The 15,272-nt window shown below is 49.5% G+C and overlaps 1 pseudogene; it reads right to left on the bottom strand.

The window, feature by feature from the left end:
* Window positions 1–2,972: 2,972 nt before the first annotated feature.
* Window positions 2,973–5,897, bottom strand: LOC149361031 (uncharacterized; annotated as a pseudogene).
* Between the last annotated feature and the right edge of the window lie 9,375 nt (window positions 5,898–15,272).

Below are 15,272 nucleotides of genomic sequence, written 5' to 3'. Positions count from 1 at the left end.
ATAGTTTGCCTAATTGGAACACAAAGAAGAGGAGGAATAAAAAGAACAGGAAACAGTAGCAGCATTTTTAGATCCCTCCCATATGCTAAAGCTTGTCACGAATGCACTGGCACACAAGAGCGTTTAGTGATCAGCAAGGAAGGACGCTGTCCTGGGAGCACATTGAGCGGCTGCATACTGTGCAGCAGAAAGAAGGCCTACATTTGGCTAACAAGTTGCGCAGAGCTCATACTGAGGGGCAGCGGCAGCCCGTGAAAGTTACTTTCTGCACAAGTTATGGTCACTTCTGTTGCGACAGCACTAGCCTAGTGCAGGGAACTTCACCTAGAAGGTTCTTTTGGCGCACAGGCAAAAAATAATTTTTTGGCGAAAATAATGACACATTTGATGCCCTAAATTCTAGAAGCCCATATCAGAAAAGTTGCAAGAAACCTGTGAATGAAAGGAACATTGAAGCTTTTGAAGTCATGTTCAAAACCACAACCCATTACCTCTCTTCCTTGAAGGAGTCTGCTAATGGGAGAAGGATCGGAACAAACTGAAAGACAGGTTTCTTAGGTTTTATCATCTGCAAGCAGAGCCTTATTACTCTTTTTCATTTTCTCGTTACTCAAAAACGACTACTGAAGTACATTCCGGCCACAAAATTTACCAGGACCACTTTGAACTGTTTCTGGCCTGATTCGAGTACTTGGTGGGCATAACGACTACACCACTACTGAACAGTTTCGGGCTGCCTTCAAAGAAGTGATTGTGCAAAGCGAACTGGCTCATGTGTCAACAGGCAATTGTCTCAGTCTAGACAGCGTCTCCATATTGTCATGCAACAGTGCAGCAGTTATTTCTACTGAGCTCTTGGATATATCTGCACCAAAGAGGCAAGCTCTAGATGGTGATGCTGTTTAGCAGTCTCAGATAGCAGCTGCCGACCATGATTACATCATTGCTAGAGGCTGCATCGGTGAAAGTAGAGGCCTAATTGTGACTTGGCCGCCTCTGTAGCTCATAAATCAGCACGTCACAAGTGCGGTACTCACAAACGAGGAAACGTTTTCTCACTAATTAAGAGAAAAAGCAGAGGAGGACTGAAATACCCATTGGAAAATGTGTTAGAGATCAGTTAAAAATTGGAGGCGCTGATCATCAGGACGGCAGTAAAGTTTCAGGTTCTTTTGACTTCTTTCCGTCCTTTGCCCCGTCCGAGACGGATTTTGTTGACTTGAAGGCTGAATGAAGTTCTAGCGCACAATACTTGGCAACAACTGAGACCTTGCAGGGGATATAAACTGAAGCTTTATGTACAAGTATTTACATCTATATAAAAGTTGAGCACTGAGCACAACCGCATGGAACTGGCAAACGTTTAGGGGAGGCCCCTACTCGGCACAGCCGAAGATGCGTTACATCACTGTACGTAGCCCAGAACCCTTTTCCCGGGCTCCGGGAACCTGTTTTAAAGACACATGGGCACGGCCCACATTCATCGGCATCCAATCGTGTCAAATTCTTAATACGATTGGTAATTAGCCGTGTGGCCCGACCTCCAGTTTCCATAAGGCACATAATCCCCCCTCAAATGTACATAGTGCAAAAAGGACATCATTTTCCCTTAAAACATCGTACATTCCGAGAATGGACACGCATACGGAGTAGCTGCCTGGGTTACGTGCCACGCCTCACACTTCCACTGTATTAGATAAACTCTCCCCAATGGAAAGAAAAGCAAAATACTTAAACACAACATAGCAAAACACTTCCAGTGTATTGGACCAACTCTCTCCCCTATGGAAGAAAAAGCAAAACACGTAAAAACAGCATAGCAAGACACTTCCGCGGGCGGTGGTCTCCCCAGAACCCGTGGCCTTGACGGTTCTCGGAATTAGGGCAATTATCGGACCCAAACGCGAGCCAAGACTGTCGCGCACAACAGGGAACACCGAGCCGCGTCCTGCGAGCCCGATTACCTTGGACTGCCGACCCAGCAGCCATCCCCCGAGGTCCGGGCGGCGTCATAACTCAAGTGGCCGGCACTGTCTTTTATTAAGCAGGTGGCTGCGTCCGCTCTGTCCCGTGGCGTCTTCTGCGCAGTCTGAAGGACCTCTGCACGCCGGGACTTGGACAGTAAAAGCTGCATTACCGGCTGCCCCACTATCCTATCCGTGTGGTAGAGAAGCCCATCGACTACCGTCATACCTCCCTAGCCTGCCTGCGCATCTTTCCATGCCTTCTCTAAAGTCTCATCTGGCCAATTGCTCCTCCCTGAACACCCCTGCCATGCTTATCGCATTCCCCGGCGTTACTGTGGGTCCAGCAACTTCACTCTCCTCAGAGCCCACTCCGTCATCGCGTAGAGAAGTCTGGGCGATTAACTTACCGCCTGTCTCTCCCGCGGCTTGCTCTGTATCACCTGGCTGTATGAAGTCTGCGGTTCCCCTTTCATCTGAAGCTATAATCCCTTGGGATTTTCCTTCCAACTGGAGGGACTCCCATGCCTCCTGCGACAGCAGGCAATCGGTTTGCGTGACCAACTTTTCAGTGAGGGCGCAGAGCACAGGTACGGCTTCCATTAGGTCAGCGAAAACTCCAGTGTTCTTGTGCATAGTCATTGGCAATACCGCCAGCTTGACTTCCACTTTTTCTCCGAATGCGGAAATCAAATTTACTTTCCCCTGGGGCTTCGTCAGCCCGGGTGGTGCGACACTATCCCTCACAACCGTAATTTCGGCGCCTGTGTCAAGGATAGCGTTTATTTCCTTACACTTGTAACGGAGTGCCACGGCTGTCAGCTCACTACGCCCGCCCCCTACACACCCCATAGCAACCCGAGCGGACAGGCTATTTGCGTTCTCCTTAGTGCCTTCGGAGTAGTCTGGCTTGAGCTATGCGACAGTTCGATTTCAGATGTCCTGTTGAGCCGCACCTGAAGCAGCTGATGAAGCGCGACTTGGCGTTCGGCACCTGATCCTTTAGCGTCAACGGTTTACCCCTTTCCTTGACTGGCGCGATACCTTGAGCGCTGGGACCCTCGAAATTTTTCTGCTCGGACTTTTTGCCAGCGCTGTTCTTACCCTCCGCCTCCACAAACGTTTGAAGGAGCGCGGCCATCTCGGGCGCCTTCACCAACTTCTTCCCTTCTTGAAGGATTATGTACTTTAGGGCTTCCTCCGACAGGTGGCTCTTTACCTGATCCGCCACATGTAACGCTGTTAGTCCCTCTAGGGTTTTGACTCCTCTCGACTTAAGATACAAGTGGAGGTAACTCTGGATGCGCGTTACAAACGCCCGTCACCCTTCGTTCGCTATCTTGTGCGAGCCTCGGAAGCGGCGGAGGTATTCTCAAGCGGAAAGCCTCAGCTCTTCCAGCACCGCCTTTTTTAGCGCGTCGTAATCTTCTTCGTCGCAATCTTTGTGCTGAGATGGCGTCAGCCGAGTTGAGAGAAACTGGACTTTTTCTGCTATTAGCGGGAAGATGATCTGCCCCTATCGGTATCTTGGGACGTCGTATGCCTGGAGCGTGTTCTCCGTGAACTCAAACCACACTGGAACTTCGGCGTCCGCCGGAAATTTTGGGAGGGCTCCTGCGAGTAGCTTCGAGAAGCGCCTCAACTTCCCGTGCGCGTCCCATGCCTCTGGCGAGCCCGAGCTCTCTCCTCCGCCTCCCCGCTGCACAACCTGCAGTTTTGCAAGCTCAATTCATTGCTCTACGAGCAATAACTGTCTATCCAACGTCTGGTCCCTCGACACAACCAGCTCCACCGGAACATCTCTCGTTCCGGCGCCCTCATCGTACTCTTCGTCACTCATATCATGGAATTTTTGTCTATCGGGATTTAAGTGACCGAAGCGTGTTTCCATGCACGCTGGAAGCCTTACTCGGACAGCGGCGTTCGCACCAATGCGAAGAACGAAGAGTACTCACCCCTTTGAAGCAGAGCACTGCTGTCCCCCTTAGATCGTTGCTGTCGCTCCAGAAGTTGGCCGCCTGCGAACAGCTGTCCCTTGCCGCCTGGTGGCGTCGACTGATGCCGCTCAACTGGTGCCTTCGTCAGTTGACTTCCGATGACCAGACCTGGCTTCCTCGACGGCTGCCGTTTCTCTCCGCCTGCACCTTGTCCTCCCGAACCGCCTACGTTCGACTGGTGGATGCCTGGACGTCTCCCCTTCCTTGCGTTCTCCTTTTCCTCTGCTTCCTTCTGGTAGCAACAGTATACTGTCGACTGCGCCAGTAAAGTTTCAGGTTCTTTTGACTTCTTTCCTTCCTTTGCTCTGCACCAGGGGCGCCCGGTTGAAGACGGCTTTTGTTGACTTGAAGGCTGAATGAAGTTCTAGCGGACAATACTTAGCATCAACTGAGAACTTGCAGGGGATATAAACTGAAGCTTTATGTACAAGTATTTACATATATATATACAAGTTGAGCAGTGAGCACAACAACATGGAACTGGCTAACATTAAGAAGAGGCCCCTACTCGGCATAGCCGAAGATGCATTACATCTATCTCCGTAGCCCAGAACCCTTTTCCCGGGCCTTTCTTGCCTTCTCTTTATCCTGTGCTTCTTTCTGATAGCAGCAGTATGCTACCGACTGCGCCAGTAAAGTTTCAGCTTCTGTAACTCTACCTTCCCTTGCACCAGGGGTGCCCCGTGGGAGACGGCTTTTGATGACTTGAAGGGTGAATGAAGTTCTAGCAGACAATACATGGCAACAACTGAGACCTCGCAGGGGATATATACTGGAGCTTTATGTACAAGTATATATATATTGTGAAGAAGAAGATGGACCCCTTCTGCTTCAGATAGTGCCAGAAGGAGTCTGACACTGAAGCCACCTTCACTGGGGACAGTGGAGGGTACGTTTTTGTAAGCCCTTTCGAAAGGGCATTATTTGACAGAGTGCCTGTCAGGCTCCTCTGTGCCAGTGTTTCGCTGCCCCACAGGGACACCGCCAACTGCTTACAAAAGGTGGAGTTCATGGCAGACCCCACCAGCCGCTCTCATGTGCAGCTACTTAAGTAATTGCCGTGGCCAACATGTACCTCTCCTGCTTCATTTAGGACCCCAACAGTTGGGTCAATCTGTTGTGCTGCCGGCCCAAGAGCTTTTGACCGTCTTGCCACCGGCTGTAGGCTGGAGCCGGCAGCAAAAAGGCGCCTCGCATCCAGGGTCGCTTACAGCTGGCTGCGGCAGAGGTGAAGCTGTGCCGGCATGCTGACTCGGAGTCCCAGGAGCAAGACTAGGGACTGCTGCCTGTAGCGGAGGTGAAGCAGACAGTCTGTGGAGGACTGCAGCTGCTGCTGGCACACTGGCTAAGGGTCTCAGAAGCACGGTTGGGGACTGCTGCTTCAGGTAGCCTTGGCTCCACACAGTTCGCACTTAGTTGCCCATGGCCGGATTCCAATACGCCAGAATCCTTATCAAAAATTTTGGCACAGAGGGCCTTCTGTAGCTCCTTGTTGAGGCTCTCGAGCTCTTTAACTCGTGCTTCCAACTCTGCAACCTTGGACTGAAGGTTCATTTTCTTTGTGCCCTCAGTACCTTCCATGTCGCTTGTGTCCTCCATCAGTTCATCTTCAGCCCTTCTTTTTGCCAGGGCCCCTAGCCCTGGACTGAAGGTTCATCTTGGTCTTTTTCCGCGGCGGGCCTTCCTTGGAGGAACACTTGCGCGAGGCCATGCGCTTGTTCTGGCGCCACGTCCTCATTTCTTCTGCAGAGTCTGTCATGTGTACAATGGTGGCCTTGTAAAACCCGCCCCGCGTGGTGCTGTCGCCTTCCCAAAAAACATCATACGGCCTCCCTCTTGCGAAGTCGTCTATGTCATTGGGAGAGAAATTCCTAACATCGGCGTCCGATACGACGTACCGCTTATTCTCCCCTTCGTACTGTACAAGCACGAACATCGTGTTGCTTCAACAAAGTGCGTGCTCACCTCAGTACCTCTGGCCGACGCTAAGGAGCCATTTCCGTCCAGTTTAATTGTAGTTGCGCCGGTAAAGGAGGTGATCCCGAATCACGTAGTGGGAAGCTTGGCGGCGAACGGCGCGTGAAGGGGTAACTTGCGAATGGTTGGAGAGGTAGTCAATAAGAGAGGCGATCCATTGGTCCTTTCGTTGTTCGGCGGGCATGTCACTGACGTCGAGCGTAAACACCACGGGGTCCAAGGCAGAGAGGCTGGCAAGGTCGGCTGGAAGCGGCGAGCGAGACAAAGCGTCGGCGTCGGTATGCTTGCGACCAGATCGGTAAACGGCACGGATATCATATTCTTGGAGACGAAGAGCCCATCGTGCCAACCGGCCGGAGGGATCTTTGAGCGATGAAAGCCAGCAGAGGGCATGATGGTCAGTGACTACATCAAAAGGACGGCCGTAAAGGTAAGGTCGAAACTTTCTGAGTGCCCAGACAACGGCCAAGCACCCCTTTTCTGTTACTGAGTAGTTAGTTTCAGCTTTCGTGAGTGTACGGCTGGCATAAGCGACCACGTATTCGCCGAAGCCAGAGGGGCGCTGAGCAAGCACAGCGCCGATGCCGACACCACTGGCGTCTACGTGCACTTCGGTGGGCGCCTGGGGATCAAAATGGCGCAGGATGGGCGGAGCTGTGAGGAGGCGGCCCAAGGTATTGTAGGCGGTGTCGTATGCTGGTGACCACATCGAAAAGTCTGAGTTATGGCCAAGGAGCTGAGTCAGTGGGGCGGCAATGGAAGCAAAGTTCCATATAAAACGCCGGAAGTATGAGCACAAGCCCAAGAAGCTCCTGAGTTGCTTAATGGTAGTAGGTTTCGGGAAGGCAGTCACAGCTCGAAGTTTGGCGGGATCAGGGTGGACACCCTGCTTGGACACAACGTGGCCTAAAATAGTCAGCTCACGAGCAGCGAAACGACACTTCTTCAAGTTGAGCTGCAGACCGGCATTCGCAAGACATGTCAAGACCTGCTTCAGGCGAGAGAGGTGGGTCGCAAAGTCCGGCGAGAACACCACGATGTCGTCAAGGTAACACAGGCACGTCTTCCACTTCAGGATACGCAGAATAGTGTCCATCATACGCTCGAATGTAGCAGGAGCATTACACAGATCGAAAGGCATGACGGTAAATTCAAAGAGGCCATCGGGGGTGACAAATGCGGTTTTAGGGCGATCTTCCGCAGCCATGGGTACCTGCCAGTAACCGGAGCGTCAATCGAGCGAAGAAAAGAGTTCAGCGCCTTGTAAACAGTCCAATGCATCATCTATACGCGGTAGAGGGTACACATCTTTCCGCGTGACTTTATTTAGGCGACGGTAGTCAACGCAGAAGCGAATAGAACCGTCTTTCTTCCTCACCAGGACTACAGGAGAGGCCCACGGACTGCTAGAAGGCTCGATCACGCCATTCTGAAGCATAGTATCAACTTGGTCTTCAATAACTCGGCGCTCGGTGGCAGAGACTCGATAGGGGCGCTGACGCAGAGTTGCATGAGAACCGGTGTCAATGTGGTGGGCGACAGTGGATGTGCGGCTCAAAGCAGGCTGATGAAAGTCGAATGAAAAACGGAACTGATGAAGCAGTGCGACAAGTTCAGTGCGTTGAGGACCAGGAAGATTGCCGTCGATGGAGCGGAGGAAAACGTCAGGAGACGACTGGTCCGGCGCAAGAACCGGTGGTGTGAGTGCAGCCAAGTCACCAGGCTGCGAAGCGGTGGTTGCGTCAGCGGTGAGAATGGAATCAATGAGCTGTACGGTGCCGAGGCATTCGCCACGACGCAGGGAGACGGGAAAGGAGAACGGATTAGAAAGCCAGAGCGCGGTGAGGCCAGCTGATATAGAAAGTACGGCATAAGGCAGGGGAAGACTTTTGCGGTTTAGAAAGATGGGCGAGGGTGTGAAAAGGACATCGGCACTGCGGGGAAAATCGCAAGCGGTGGGCACAAGGACGAAAGAGCACCAGGGAGGTCAATATCTTCGGCAACGACGACTTTCGGAGAAGGAACGTTCGGCAACGGTACGTCAAGCGCAAAAAACTCCAGTTCGGCACGAGCACAGTTGATCACCGCATTATTTCGCGACAGAAAATCCCAGCCCAAGATAAGATCATGAGAGCAGGAAGGCAAAACGAGGAACTCTATTGCGTACACAACTTCCTGAATGACGACTCGTGCTGTGCACACCGCTATAGGGTTGACAGGCTGGGCACTTGCCGTGCAAGGTGAGAATCCGGAAATAGGTGTCGTTACTTTGCGCAATGAACGGCAAAGACTGGCAGCCATGGCAGAAACAGCAGCGGCGGTGTCGACCAGAGCCAGTACTATAACGCCGTCAACAGAAACTTCAAGTAGATTCGCGGGAGATACGTGAGGCCTTTGAGAGTTCGCTCGTTGCGCAGTTCTCGCCTCAGGAACTGCGGAAATCAGTTTTCCTCTTGCGCCAGATTGGTACGCCGTCGCAGAGGAGATAGGGAGCGGCGACGCGGCGAGGGTGAGCGGCGAGGAGAAAAGGAGCGGTCATTCGCGACGGAACTTGCAGATGTATCGGCGGCTGCGTACTGATTTCGGGGCGGCTGCCAGGAAGCTGACATGCGGCGCGGTACAATATCGTCGTGAGTGCGATTTCTGCAGTACCTGGCAACATGGCCAGCAAACCCATAGGAATAACAGATGGGACGGTTGTCACTTGTTCGCCATGGATTGCGGCGCTGCGGAGGAGGTGGAATAAAAGGCTGTGGCGCCGGAAGAAATTGCTGTACAGGGCCTGGAGGTGTAGCGTAGACCAAAGGGTAGCTAGCTGGCCGTGGTCGGGCAGCGACGGCAGCGTACGTCAGCGGGGCGACAGGAGCGGGCGTCATTGGTGAAGCGGCAGGGACGTCGGCGTATGCGAGGGGCTCAACGGCTGGTGCTGGCTGAGGCATTGGAGCTGGTGGAGCGACAGAGGGAAGGGCCTCTGCCACGCGATCGGCAATGACCTGTTGAAGGGGCGCCAAATTTTGGGACAGCTCGCAGTTCGTCGGAAGTAAAGATATCTGGCGAGCAACTTCCTCCCGGATGAAGTCTGAGCTGCTGCAGCAGCGTGGAGCTCCCAGATGTAGAGGAGAGACCAGAAAGTGGTTCCACAGGCCCGGAAGGTGGTGGAGTGATGAGGCGCTGCTTGCGCAACTCATCGTAGCTCTGGCAAAGGTTGACAATTTGGGAAACAGTAGTCAAATCCCGGGACGTTAACATTTTAAAGGCGTCATGTTCGATGCCCTTCAGGATGTGCAACACTTGTTGTTGGGCTAGTTGGTAATACATACTTCTGAAGGAACCAGCGCACAAAACACAACGGACAAGAAAAAGGCGGAACACGACGGACAGGAGCGCTGAACTTACAACTTTATTTCGGAAGTACAAATGCAACGTATATATATATAGCCATGTCATGGGGGCGTGCCACACAAGGAAAGAAGGAACAAGTGGAATCTACAAGGTCATGAAGAGACAAGCGACACAAGCAAACCCAAAGATCTTAACTAATATAACAAGTGAATGTGAGAAGTTTCAATGGAGGCAAGAAAAAACAACAGGAAAAAACAAGGAAAAAACAAGGTAAAACGCCAGACCTCGTGAAGATGAAAATTGATACTGATAATAAAAACAGATAAAAACAAAAAAGGTAAAAACCAATAAAAGCGATAAAAGCAATAAAGTTAACAGGGCAATGGAAATGAAAAAGTGGTCTGGGCGTCCGCTTCGGCTGCGGGAGGTGGTTGGTTCGAAACCCACCACCGGACACCCACCGGTAAAAATGGGTACAAGCCACCCCCGGCCCGGCGCCCGGCTTCTTCAGGGGTGTGCGCTTGGAAGAGGCTCCGTAAACCCCGCTGCGCCCCTTCGGGGGCAACCTAGTTTCGAGCACTCAGTCTGCAAAGGTGGTACGTGTTTCACTGCAAAGTGAGGAGTTCCGACTCAAAACTCGTACGCTCTAACCAGCGTGTCTCAAGACAAACACTGTAAGCGATCCTTCGTTCCGAAGAGAGAACTTCAGAGTATCACAGCTGACTAGACATGGCGGTTTTTCCGGCTGTCTGACTTGCGAGAAAAAAAAAAGGGCCACAAATTGGGCTTATGCCGCCCCCGATTTGCTTGCCGCCGTCAGGAGTGTTTCTCGGCTTGCGCCAGAAGCGGACGCCCAGCGGTGCATTTCTGAAGGCGTTGACATGCTGGCAAGGTGTGAAGGTAAAGGCACTACGCTTCCTCTGCAAAGAACGATAGCTGTTTTGAAAGAAAAGCGCCTAGTGTTACTGGCTGCTGACAAGGAGGGCGGTTTCTGTGTTCTACCTAGACAGGTCTACCATTGTAAAGCCTCTGAAGCAATCCAAGCCTCTTTCGATCGACATCGCGCAACCTCAATTTCTAAAGCAAAGAAAGAAGTGAAGAAACTATGCAAAAACTTAATTTGCTAAAGCTTACAAATGCTATAAACGGCAGCAAAAAACTTTCCTTAAATATGTTCTTTACGGCCAAGACGCACAAGCCTGGCTGCCCCTTAAGAGTCATTGTTTCTGAAACGGGCACCTGGCAAAAATGTGTTGGCAGCTTTCTGCAGCTTCATCTAAAAAAACTGGCTCTTGATGATCCTTTCGTTGTTAAGCACGTAGGAGAAGTGGTTGAATTTTTAAAGGCCCAGCACAACAAACCACTTTTAGGGTTTTCTGTTGATGTAAAGGATTTATTTTATTCTATCCCACATGACGACCTGCTGGAATGCGTTAACGACTGTATTGACAAGTTTGGTCCGGTTTCCTTTCAAAATGAATGTGGTATTGCAGTAAGCGGTTTTCTGGAACTTCTAGCAGCCTATCTGAAATCAACGTTTGCAGAATGGGATGACAAAGTTTTTCTTCAGAAGAAAGGAATCTGTATTGGTTCCGTCATTGCCCCTTTATTGAGCGACCTGTATTTAGCCAAACTTGATAAAAACGTGAACAGTCGGTTGGAGGGTACAAAAGCAACAAAGATTTTTCGTTTTGTAGACGACTTTCTCGTTTTTCTCGATTGCAATCAGGATACCTTCCAAGTTGATGTCTCGAAAACATTGGCAATTTTCTTAGAATGCTTATCTCCTTTAACCCTTACCCATGAACTTCCGAATAATGGGTCCTTGAGATTTTTAGAATTGGGCCTTCATTTCAAGTGTGATCACCTATGCTGGTCTTATGAGCCAAGGGGCCAGAAGCCGGTACTTCCTTTGACTCAGCCCACTCTAAGTTGGTTAAAAGGAATGTGGTTCAAGGAATCTTTAGAAATGCGCTGGTAAAATCATGTGTACATCAAATTGAGACCAGTTTTTTAGCGCAAACAATTTGATTAGAAAATGCTGGCTACCCCACTAAGCTTTTAGCCTCAGTCGCTGAAGCAATGCTTAAAAAATCTAAACGACCCGATTCGACTGCCACGACTGGCAACGCCAATAGAAAGAAAGTCTCCGTTATGCCGTACTTGCATCGCATTTCGCACAACAAGAAAAAAATTGGGAAACGTGTTGGAGTTGAAGTCGTCTTTAGTGCCCCAAAGCGACTTTCCCAGCTTTGCAGAAAGGTCAATGAAACTCGTAAAAAAGAGAGTATATGCAATGTCAGGCACCAGAAGAATTTTGTGCAATGTACCGATTCAGTTGTTTATTCCATCCCTCTGTCCTGTGGAAAGCAGTATATTGGACAGACAGGGCGTTGTTTAAATGAAAGACTAAAAGAACACGATTACAACGCAAATGTCCAAAAGTGCCGTCACATTGGTATCCATTGTCGGGACTGCAAAGATGTAGAAACAGGATGTGTGCCACACTTTGAAAAAACTCGGGTAATGGCCACAATCAGAAACACGAGGCCCCGTGAAATAGTTGAGGCAATCACTATAGCTGCGTTAAATGAACAGTGCATTAGCCAGCCTTCAGTGTCGCTATCTGAGAAAGAACTCGCCTATCTGGCAAAAAATTCGAGGCACTAGCATTTCAACTTCCCACCTTATGTATCCGTCTTTTTTCCCGCGAACTTTATTCCGCTATTTGATACACAAGACTTAACTTTATGTTTTTGTGGGTTTTACCTTTTAGCTGTTAGTTTTTCCGCGGTGTTTTCTTAATTTTAGCTGTTAGTATTTTTGCCCTGTTACTTGTTGGCATTTTATCTTTTTCATTTCCATTGCCCTGTTAACTTTATTGCTTTTATCGCTTTTATTGGTTTTTACCTTTTTGTTTTTATCTGTTTTTATTATCAGTATCAATTTTCATCTTCACGAGGTCTGGCGTTTTACCTTGTTTTTTCCTGTTGTTTTTCTTGCCTCCATTGAAACTTCTCACCTTCACTTGTTATATTAGTAAAGATGTTTGGGTTTGCTTGTGTCGCTTGTCTCTTCATGACCTTGTAGATTCCACTTGTTCCTTCTTTCCATGTGTGGCACGCCCCCCTGACATGGCTATATATATATACGTTGCATTTGTACTTCCGAAATAAAGTTGTAAGTCCAGCGCTCCTGTCCGTCGTGTTCCGCCTTTTTCTTGTCCGTTGTGTTTTGTGCGCTGGTTCCTTCAGAAGCTTCAGGATGTGCTTGATCTTGTCTTTTTCGGACATCTGTGCGTTGACGCGACTGCAGAGATGGACCACATCTTCAATATAACTTGTGAATGTTTCGCCGAGCCGCTGTGATCGATCGTGCAGGCGTTGTTCGGCGCGGAGCTTGCGTACAGCGGGACGACCAAACACGGTGATAAGGTTTGCCTTGAATGTGTCCCATGTCGTGATATCGGCTTCGTGGTTACGATACCACAAGTTGGCAACGCCGGTCGAATAAAAGATGACATTTGTTAGCTTAGTGACGTCGTCCCACTTATTGTAGGAACTCACTCGCTCGTATGAAGCAAGCCAGTCATCGCAGTCTGTGTCGTCGGTGCCGCTAAAGAGCGCAGGGTCGCGCTGGCGTAAGGAGCCAGAGCAGACAACCGGCTGGGGCATCGGGGCGGCCGGTGGGTGTTAGTCTTCGGCCATACGAGCTCGTCTTGCCATATGTGAGGCAAGGAGATCAGGCAGCACCTCCACCAAATGTAGAAGAAGGACGTCGGGGACGGCGTAGAGGTCGGCGATGGAGCGGGGCGACCAAGACCGACACGATCTGCGCGATTTCAATCCCACAACCGCTTCTTCTTCATCGGCGTCCAGCGAAGGGGTCCATCTTCTTCTTCACAATATATATATATATATATATATATATATATATATATATATATATATATATATATATATATATATATATATATGCGAAATTAAGAAACGCTTCTTTTAAGTAAACATTTATTGGGAGTCGACGTTTCGGACAGAGCCTGTCGTTTTTCAAGACTGAAGTTACATGGTTCTTGCTTCTCTTCTTAAAGGGTCTTCATATGTACAGGTGTTCGACACATGAGTCAAAACAAGCAGACGATGCAGGAGGAAGAATGGCTCAAGAGACAGAAAAAAGAAAAAAATAACAAAAATACACAAACGGAACAGGGAGGGGGAAGAGTAAATGTCGTCACCCGCCACCCACGTATGCGGTCGCGGGGAGATAAGACGAAAATAAAGGAGAAGAAAAGAGAGAAAAAAAAAGCCGGAGGGGAGAATGGACGGCGAACCTGAGCCCCAATACAGCGGGCAGCTGGTAAAATGTATGGAGAGACAGTGCCCGAAGCACAGCATAGATTTGAGATGTACTCAAATGTTGTCCAATTAAGCGAGTAAACAAAATACAAAGAAGCAAAGAGGGGGGGCGGGGAACTTCCGCCAGGTTAACTCCTTTGGCAGGATCAGTCAAGGCGGGCAGAGTGGATTTTAACTAGACACACGTGGGGTGTAGATACGCTCACATGCGCACACCCACAGAAACAACAACAACAAAAAAAAGGAAAGGAAAAGAAAAGGCCGGAAACGGAGGCGACTTTGGGGAAGAATTGTCGCGTGGGGCCACTGCGAATGGCGGGAGTGCTTAAGGTTCTTTGATTGCGCCGCTCTCGTCAAGATGGTCGAACGGGGGAAGGTAAGAGCGCTGTGTGCGATGAAGACATCGGTGTAAGCGTATGGGGGAAAGGAACGGCCGAGGTTTGTCAAGCCGGCACTGCAAGGTCAGTGCTGGATTTGCAAGGGGCGTATTGAAGACAAAGCGCCCAGGTTCTCATTAATGCCTTGGGCGATTGTTCCAAACTTATAAATAAAGTACGACTCGCGTTGCTCCCGTTCCCGGGTGTTGTTAAACCCACCCCGCAAGACTGTTAATTTAAATACTTCAAATGGGTGTTTTTTTGTCATTAATGCGTTTTCACAAAGGGAGGTTAGGTAGAGACAGGGCATGAGCGCGGTGGTCATTAAAGCGAATTCGTAGAGGGTTAACCGTCTGTCCAATGTACTGCATACTGCACACACCACATTCTAGGAGGTAGATAACGTTGGAGGAGTCACAATTAAAGTCGCCGTTGATTTCCCATTTAAAGAGTGAGGCTGTGCTTATTGCACAGCTTGTTGTTTGCATATGTTTGCAGACCTGGGATCTACTTTTGGCGCAGGGTCGGCAACCCAACCCCAAGTGGTTACGTGTTTTTGAGTGTACGAGAATGTGTTGAATGTTTTTCGGTCGCTGTAGACTACGTGAGGGGGAGTAGTGAAAATTTTGGCGAGGTGCTCGCTTTGTTCGAGAATGTTGAAATGTTTTTTTAAGGATTTTGTTTACGTTGGGGGGATTATTTGTGAAGGTGAGTACCAAGTTTCCCCGGTGATCTGTTTCTTCACTGCGTCGACGTCCATCTAGTATTTCCTCTCGGTTGAGTTTAGATGCCCTTTGAATTGCATCGTCGACAATGGCGGGGGGATATCTTTGCTTGGTGAGGACTTCTCGCATGCGATTGGAACTCGTCACGAAGTCTTGATCTTGTGAACAGATTCTTTTAAATCGATGTGCCTGAGAGTATGGGATACTTGTTTTGGAGTGACGAGGATGAGAACTTTGAAAGTGTAAGTATTGTTGACGGTCCGTCGGTTTTCTATATACGCTGGTGTTAAGTGAGCCTTCCTTTACCAAAATCTCGACATCTAGGAAGTTAATTGTGGTGCGGGAGTATGCGTGAGTGAACGATATGTTGGGGTCGACAAGGTTGAATTGTTCAATAAAGTGTAGGAGTTCTTGCTCTGTGTCAGTCCAAATTAAAAAAATGTCATCCTAATAGCGTTTGTATAGGATGGACTTGATGAGAGAATCTTGCAAAAATTTAGATTCAGTACTATGCATGAAGATGATGGCGTAGGTG

Source organism: Amblyomma mixtum, chromosome 2, assembly GCF_055824585.1.
Source record: "Amblyomma mixtum isolate Tamu chromosome 2, ASM5582458v1, whole genome shotgun sequence".
Classification (NCBI taxonomy): Eukaryota; Metazoa; Arthropoda; class Arachnida; order Ixodida; family Ixodidae; genus Amblyomma; species Amblyomma mixtum.
This window is presented reverse-complemented; position numbering and strand designations above follow the sequence as displayed.